The sequence below is a fragment of the Heterocephalus glaber genome, unplaced genomic scaffold, assembly GCF_053883595.1.
Source record: "Heterocephalus glaber isolate CG9 unplaced genomic scaffold, H.glaber_assembly_v1.0 deba00001460, whole genome shotgun sequence".
Classification (NCBI taxonomy): Eukaryota; Metazoa; Chordata; class Mammalia; order Rodentia; family Bathyergidae; genus Heterocephalus; species Heterocephalus glaber.
In genome coordinates, this window is record NW_028258307.1 from 11,762,666 (window position 1) to 11,769,526 (window position 6,861).

General features: G+C 38.6%; 1 long non-coding RNA gene across 1 annotated transcript; it reads right to left on the reverse strand.

Annotated features, from left to right (window-relative positions):
* Positions 1–1,010: 1,010 nt before the first annotated feature.
* Positions 1,011–3,860, reverse strand: LOC147826904 (uncharacterized). The gene is made up of 3 exons (XR_015453397.1): positions 3,700–3,860; positions 2,271–2,559; positions 1,011–1,216 (listed from the first exon to the last, which is right to left on the reverse strand). It is a non-coding gene; the product is annotated as an uncharacterized LOC147826904 (long non-coding RNA).
* Between the last annotated feature and the right edge of the window lie 3,001 nt (positions 3,861–6,861).

Here is a 6,861-nt window from a genome sequence, read left to right on the forward strand (position 1 = left end):
TACTTTAAAGTTGGAGCAGCACTGATCCAGTGCATCTAAAGTTCCTGCCTGGAGAAGGTACAGCTGCAGTGCTTCACTTGGTCTTTAAGCCCTGTGTTACCTATGGGCACTAGTTTTAGCCCTTGAGAATTTCTTGCTTTGCATTATTTATCATAGGATCTGGAGATTGCCTATCTTGAGTAATTAGGGTGTGGTATCCAAACATCTCAGTTTGCCTGACATTAAGGCCTTTCCAGCCCATAGGACTTTCAGTGCTAAATCCAGGGAAGACAGATGAGTTTGTTACCCTAGAAGCATCTCTTCCTAACCTACCTAACCTTTCCATGATTTTGAGTCTTATCCCTGGTGTTGAAGGTGTAAAATCCATGACTGGAATCTGACACTATAAGTCACAACTGGTTCATAATTGCTTCTGAGCAAGCTTAGGAGAGATTCTTGAAGTCTGAGAGGAGTATCTCATAGCCTTCCCCAGCCAGACTTAGACACACAGGTCTGTGGGATGAAGGCAGGAAGACAGATGATCACTGCTCTCAATACTGGCACAAAAATGTTCTTGTACAGCTCATTTGCTGAGCACTTTAGACTTAGGATATTCTAAAAAAGCTAGATTTTTAACATTAAAATTTAATTGGAATACAGCAATTGCACATTTATTGGGTACAGTGTGACCTGTCAGTACATGTATATACAATGTGCAATGATCACATCAGAGTAACTTGCTTATCCATCATCTTACACATTTAACATATTTTTGTATTATGAATATTCAAAAGCTTTTCTACTAGTTACTTTGAAATACACAATTAATTGTTGTTAACCATAATTATCCTACTGTGTTATAGAACATTAGAAGTTATTCCTCCTACCCAACTGCACCCCTGTGCCCATTAACCAGTCTCTGCCTCCACATATTTCCCAGGCTCTGGTAACCAGTATTCCACTCTCTACTTGTATGAGATCAACTTTTTAGTTTCCTTGTTGTGCCAACAAATGGGCAGCGAGTCAAAAGATTGAATGCCAAGTTTTTATTTTGCCGGCCAGAGTCCAATCTCAAGGACACAGCCTCCGAGAAGGACCCCCGACTTCTTTCAGCTGCAGTTTTTAAGCCGTTTTAGAACCAGTAAGTTGGCTCTCTCCCGAGCTCCAGTGGCGCAATCGGTTAGCGGGGTAAGCCGTGAGGGCGCGGGTGGCAAGCGCAGTTACAGAAGCAGAACGGCTGTTATGGGAAGAGTACATTTTGCAGTTTTTATCTTGACAATAACACTTATCTTGACAAATTACCTGGGGGTTCAGGCAGAGGTCAGTGCCGTGCATAAATGGAGATTTTACTAAAAATGGAGGCATGGAGGCTCACTTGACTCAGGCCTCATATCCTTATGTAAATGGGTACAGGTGGCTTTTGATTTCTGTACCATACTTCACTTAGTATAATACACTGCAATTCTATCCATGTTGCTGCAAATGACAGAATTTCATTTTTATGGCTGAATTGTATTCTATTGTATATATAAACCACATTATCTTTATATATCCATCTGTTGATGGACACACCTAAATAGATTCCATATTTTGCTCATTGTGCCAATAGGGCTATAATAAACATATGTGAGCAAATATACCTTTGACATCTTTTTTTTTTTTTTTTGGTACCGGGGATCGAACTCGGGTCCTTGAGCTTGCACAGCAGGTGGCGAAACCATTGAGCTAAATCCCCAGCCTGACATCTTATTTTTATTTATTTCTTTTAGTTGTATGCCCAGTATAGAAAGCGCTAGAAAATATAGCAGTTTTATTTTTAGTTCATGAAGAAACTTTTTTTCTCCATATGGTTGTACTAATTATTTATTAATTCTAATGACATAGATCTTTTAAGTTAGGTGTTTCAATTTGACTTAAAATTTTATCTCATTTGTGTCAATTGTTTAGACAGATTCACAACAAATTGACTCAGTTCATTTGAAAAGTTAACTCTCCTTTTAGGTTATTCTTCTTTTCTCCTTTTCCTCCTCATTATTGAATATTCAGGAGTAGTGGAAACATACATTTAACATAGGTGTTTCAGGAGGGTGTCTGGTCTTCATGTGCACTGCTATTGATATTTGCTTTGATGTTTGATGTTTGTCTTTGATAAATCTCTGAGAACACACGTCAGCATCCAAGTTATGTTTGAAAATTCTGTGCTAGCATCTCCTATAATATGGATGGTTCTACCTGGTACTTTGGGCACAATGCTGGCATGTGCTGCTAATGACTGTGGGCCTTGCTATTACCTCCAGTCCCAAGGTTCCTGTACTTTGCAGCCTCCGTAGCCTGACACCAGACATCTTCCAGTTGAATGCATTTTCAGCACTTCCCCTGTCATCGTACTGGAGTAAACGCTCATCTGTATCTGCTGTATGCTTGATGGTAGAGCCATAGGACACCACCTTCTGGCCCACATAATGCATACTTCCATCAGAACTGTGGCTTCTCTGACACCATGATGAGTCACAATGATATAGTTCAGGAAAATGGAGGTGGGGTGGGAGTGTAGCTCTGTGACAGAGCACTGGATTTAATCTGCAGCACCACAAAAACAAAACAAACAAAAATCAAAGTAAAAGCAAATTGAGTACTAACATCATTGTCCTCGAATTATTTCTCAATCAAATCTCTTTAGCTTTTTCTATTTAAATCTTTTTTTCCTTAGAGAATATTTTTCTTTTTCTGTTCTTGGGCCCTGATCTTATGGTCTAGTTTTAGTGGCCAAAAATTGCTGGGAGTTGAAGAGACAAATCTCTAATGGACTCAGAAAGGAAAGGACATATTTCAAAATTTATTGCTTCACTGTAATTGTAGTAATAAATTAGAGAAGACTTCACATGTCTGTCTAGTTGAAATCATCTTTGCTCTTATGATCTTTGTTCCCACAATAACTTTATTTTTCTTCAAGCTGTGTAGGGCTGCAGACCCAAGCATACTTGCATTTGCCTCCCCTAAAAAGGACACTGAAAATAGACATAAATTAGGGCTGTCACTCACTGCAACAGAATAATGAGTCTGCACATATGGAGGCTACATTCCACGGTAGATAGTGGGAGTTTTAAGATTGGGCCTCAGTCAACCTAGACTCTTAGTCAATTTGTTCATGATTCAGAATCAAGGACAAGTGATTTAAGTTTCTTCTCTGTTACTAACCAGAATGACAGGCTACCTCTGGCTTCTCACCTCAATAATCTACGGACTTTGCTAAAAATTGTCTCTTGCAAAATGAAAATAATAAAGATAATATTGGATAGCACTGTTGGAATATTGATCCCAAACTTTAGGGAGTGAGGATAGAAGTAATATCGTAGTAAAGTGCAATGATTCACCCCTGGGTCATTCAAGTGCATTTTCAGAACTTCTACTGCCATCATAGTTGTAGTAAACGCTCATCTGTATCTACTCTGTGCTTGATGGTGGAGCCATTAGATGCCACCTTCTAGCCCACACAATGCATACTGCTGTGAGAACTGTGACTTCTCTGACACCCTGTTGAGTCACAATGATATAGTTCAGGAAAATGGAGGTGGGATGGGAGTGTAGCTCTGTGACAGAGCACTGGATTCTTTGTTTTTAGATAAGTATATATAGTATCCTGATTTGTACAGAATTGAAAAAGTATAGAACTCTACACAGTATCTGACATCATGAAATTAGAGAAAACAAAAACGTGACCTATCTCAAACACAGCTGTACTTCCAAGTCTTTAGTTCGTTTGTGCTAAACCATTAGACATTTGCTCTGAGCTTCTCAGCATACGATCACATTTTCCGCCTGCAATGAATGCCGAGATGATGCAGCAGGTTTAACATGCTACACTTGAAGCTGAAGGTGGGGCAAATGTTCTGTGTTAAGGATTCCATGGTAACCAGGAATGTAGATACAAGAAAGAGGCTCAGCCAATCAGATGTTCCATTAAGAACTCTGAATCCTGATAAGTGACACACAGGATTTGAGTGCCTTCCAGGGGTGGCTATGGTAGGTCTAGGGTTCCTAATGTGGAAGACTGTCAGGGAGAGGGAGGGGGATATGGTCCAGCAGGAGTGGTACTGAGTGTTCAGTGACCTGAGTTAATTCTTCCTATGGTATGATCTTTGCTAAATATTATCTCTTTGTATTCTTGCCTTGTTACCAAACCTTCCTGTCAATTTTACAATTTAAAGACAATTACATAGTGTAATTTTCTACCTGCCCAAATGATACTAAAGCTTATTTATTCCTTTTGTATAGGGGGAAAATGGGTCATGCAGACAATTTTAAAGAGTTATAAATGATTATGTGGTAGTGAACCGTCCTCCCCAAATGGAAACTAGTTTATTAAATGATCATTCCTGGAATTTAAATAAGCATACTGGTGGGCATTATTATGTTACAAATTCATCCAGGTTATATTCCTCAGTCTTCTTTTCTGCAGTAGACAATGATATTTCAAGGTGAGGATAGAATGCAATTGTGTTTCATTTTGTGGTCAGGTTTTAGTGCAGATAAGAGAATTCCTGAGAGAGCCTCTTTCTGTGCTTGAGAATGGGGAAGAAGCAAGATAAAATTAGAGAGGGCATCAATATAAGGCAGTTTTGAAACATAGCGGGATGTCATGTTGACGCACCAGTCTTTAGGTATCATTTTCTGAACTCTAAAATTACGATGCAAAGAAATTATTTCCCAATTTAAATAAGCAGAGTTGATATAGGTAGTCAGAGCTAGATATCTGATTGTGTTAGCCACTGAATAGGTAACTTGTAGAGCTAATCACACTTTTAGTGACTGATAGCCTCCTTCAAAGACTTCTTTCCCCCCCAAATCAATTCCTCCAGAAAAACTTTCAAGGAACCAGCCAAAGTCATGGAGTCACTCTGACTTTCTCTTTTTAGGTGACCTAGAGTAAACTTCGGTCATGAAAATAGTAAATTGTCTGCCCAGAGGCATTCCTGTCTACCTTTGAAGTATGACCTTGACATGGGCATGCTTAATATGTGCCTACTTCAACATGCGATGGTAGTGCTCAGTTTCTATATGAACAGGTGTAAGTTTCCTCAATAAAAGCCCCTTTCTTTCTTTGTTTGGAGTCACTGCCTCCAAAGGTTATTGCCAGTGCTCTTACCTATTCCAAGTAGTAAGCTTCTCTGGACTCTTTCATCTCCTCGTTGTGCTTATTAGCTTTGCACCCACTGTGGGGAGAACTCCTGAATTTGGTTACAGTTGCAGCAAACAAAGTACACCCAAAGTGAAGCCCGTCTGTTCGATTTTCTTCTCTTAGGGTCCATGGGCCTGCACATAGCAGCCTCTGATCTCTCCCATTAGATGGATGATTGAGTCATTTTAATTCTGAAACATGACTTTGGGGATACTTTGACAAATGGGTGTTTAGCTATAAAAAGTTGCTGGGGATTTGGAGGTTGTACAAACCCAACAGGCTGATGTAACTAGTTCTGTAGAAGAGATTTCTGTCTGGGGGTCCACAGTACATTGTCTTTACTCTATACCTCTATAATTTCTATTCCCCAGGGCCTCAGTATGCTAGATATTAGGAAAAAATGCTGACATAAAACAATGCACACTCGTAGGCTAGTAAATAGCAGCTTTTCTATGATGCTTTCTAGTAACAAGATAAATGTAGAGGTATTGATGCTATGTGAGACTTTCTGGCTATGTGCAGAATGCTAAAAATTCTCCCTCATGCCTTTGGGATCCAGCCATCCATATCCATTTCTAGGTTCTAGGCCCCCTTTGGGTTTGTTCCTAGGGATTGTTTAAGTAATTTGATAAATTTTTCTATCAGGTATCTGGAAAACTAAAAGGTAATTACTTCTTGATGGCTAAACAAAAGAATTAAGCTGCTGTGTATCTCAGTACTCTCCTCTCTTTTCTTGCCAAGAATGTAAATGGCCCACAGTTAGGTACATATAACCAGAAAAAGTACTTATTATTGTAATGTGTTTTGTTTGTCCACAGGTAAGAAAAAGCGCTTCACTTCAACCAATACTTTTTAATGTAGTACTAGTATTTGCAAACATTTATACGTGATTTTTCTTCACTACCTGAATTTCCACATGTTCTCTGGATGAATGACTCTTACAGCATGGCCACAGACACCAGGAAAAGGCATTTGTCCAGGAATTATGTCAGGGTATTTTGTTTAATTGTTGCATTTTGGTTCTAGTAACAGCAATGTTATAGCAACAAAATTAGAATTGCTATAAAGATATGCTAAAAAATAAAATAAAGATCTGATCCCTGGTCCTTGTCCATTTACTTTCAGGTTCTTTCTTCCAGGAGTTATCAGAAAAATAAGATAATTACATAACTAAGATAAGATGTTTCTGGTATCTTTAGTACTAGGATACTGTCTGACTGAGGTGGTTTAAAATTGTTCTTAAAAATAATAATGGAATTAGGAAATGTTAGAACTGAAATAGATTTTGTCAGTGTGGCATAATCTCACTTCTTAATTTTATGTTATTAAAACTGAAGCCTCTAATGATGGAGTGGTATGAGCGACATTGAATATTTCTCATTTGTCTATTGAATTAGTCTTGTGTTTGACTCATTATATCAAGCAGCTGGGTCCAGTGTGTTGCTTACATGAACTTATTTGGATGTTTGCATAAGTCGCAATGTATGAATAAATGGATATATATATATATATATATATAGTATTCAAAGGAAAAAGATATGCAAGGAGTTCAATGAGAGAGGGAGAGAGAGAGAGAGGGAGGGGGAGGGACAAAGACAGAGACAGAGAGTTCAGGACCCAAGGCCTCACCATTAACATGTTTTTAAAAAATTATTCTCATCTGGAAACCATCAGGATGACTTAATCAGGCATCATTCAAAGCT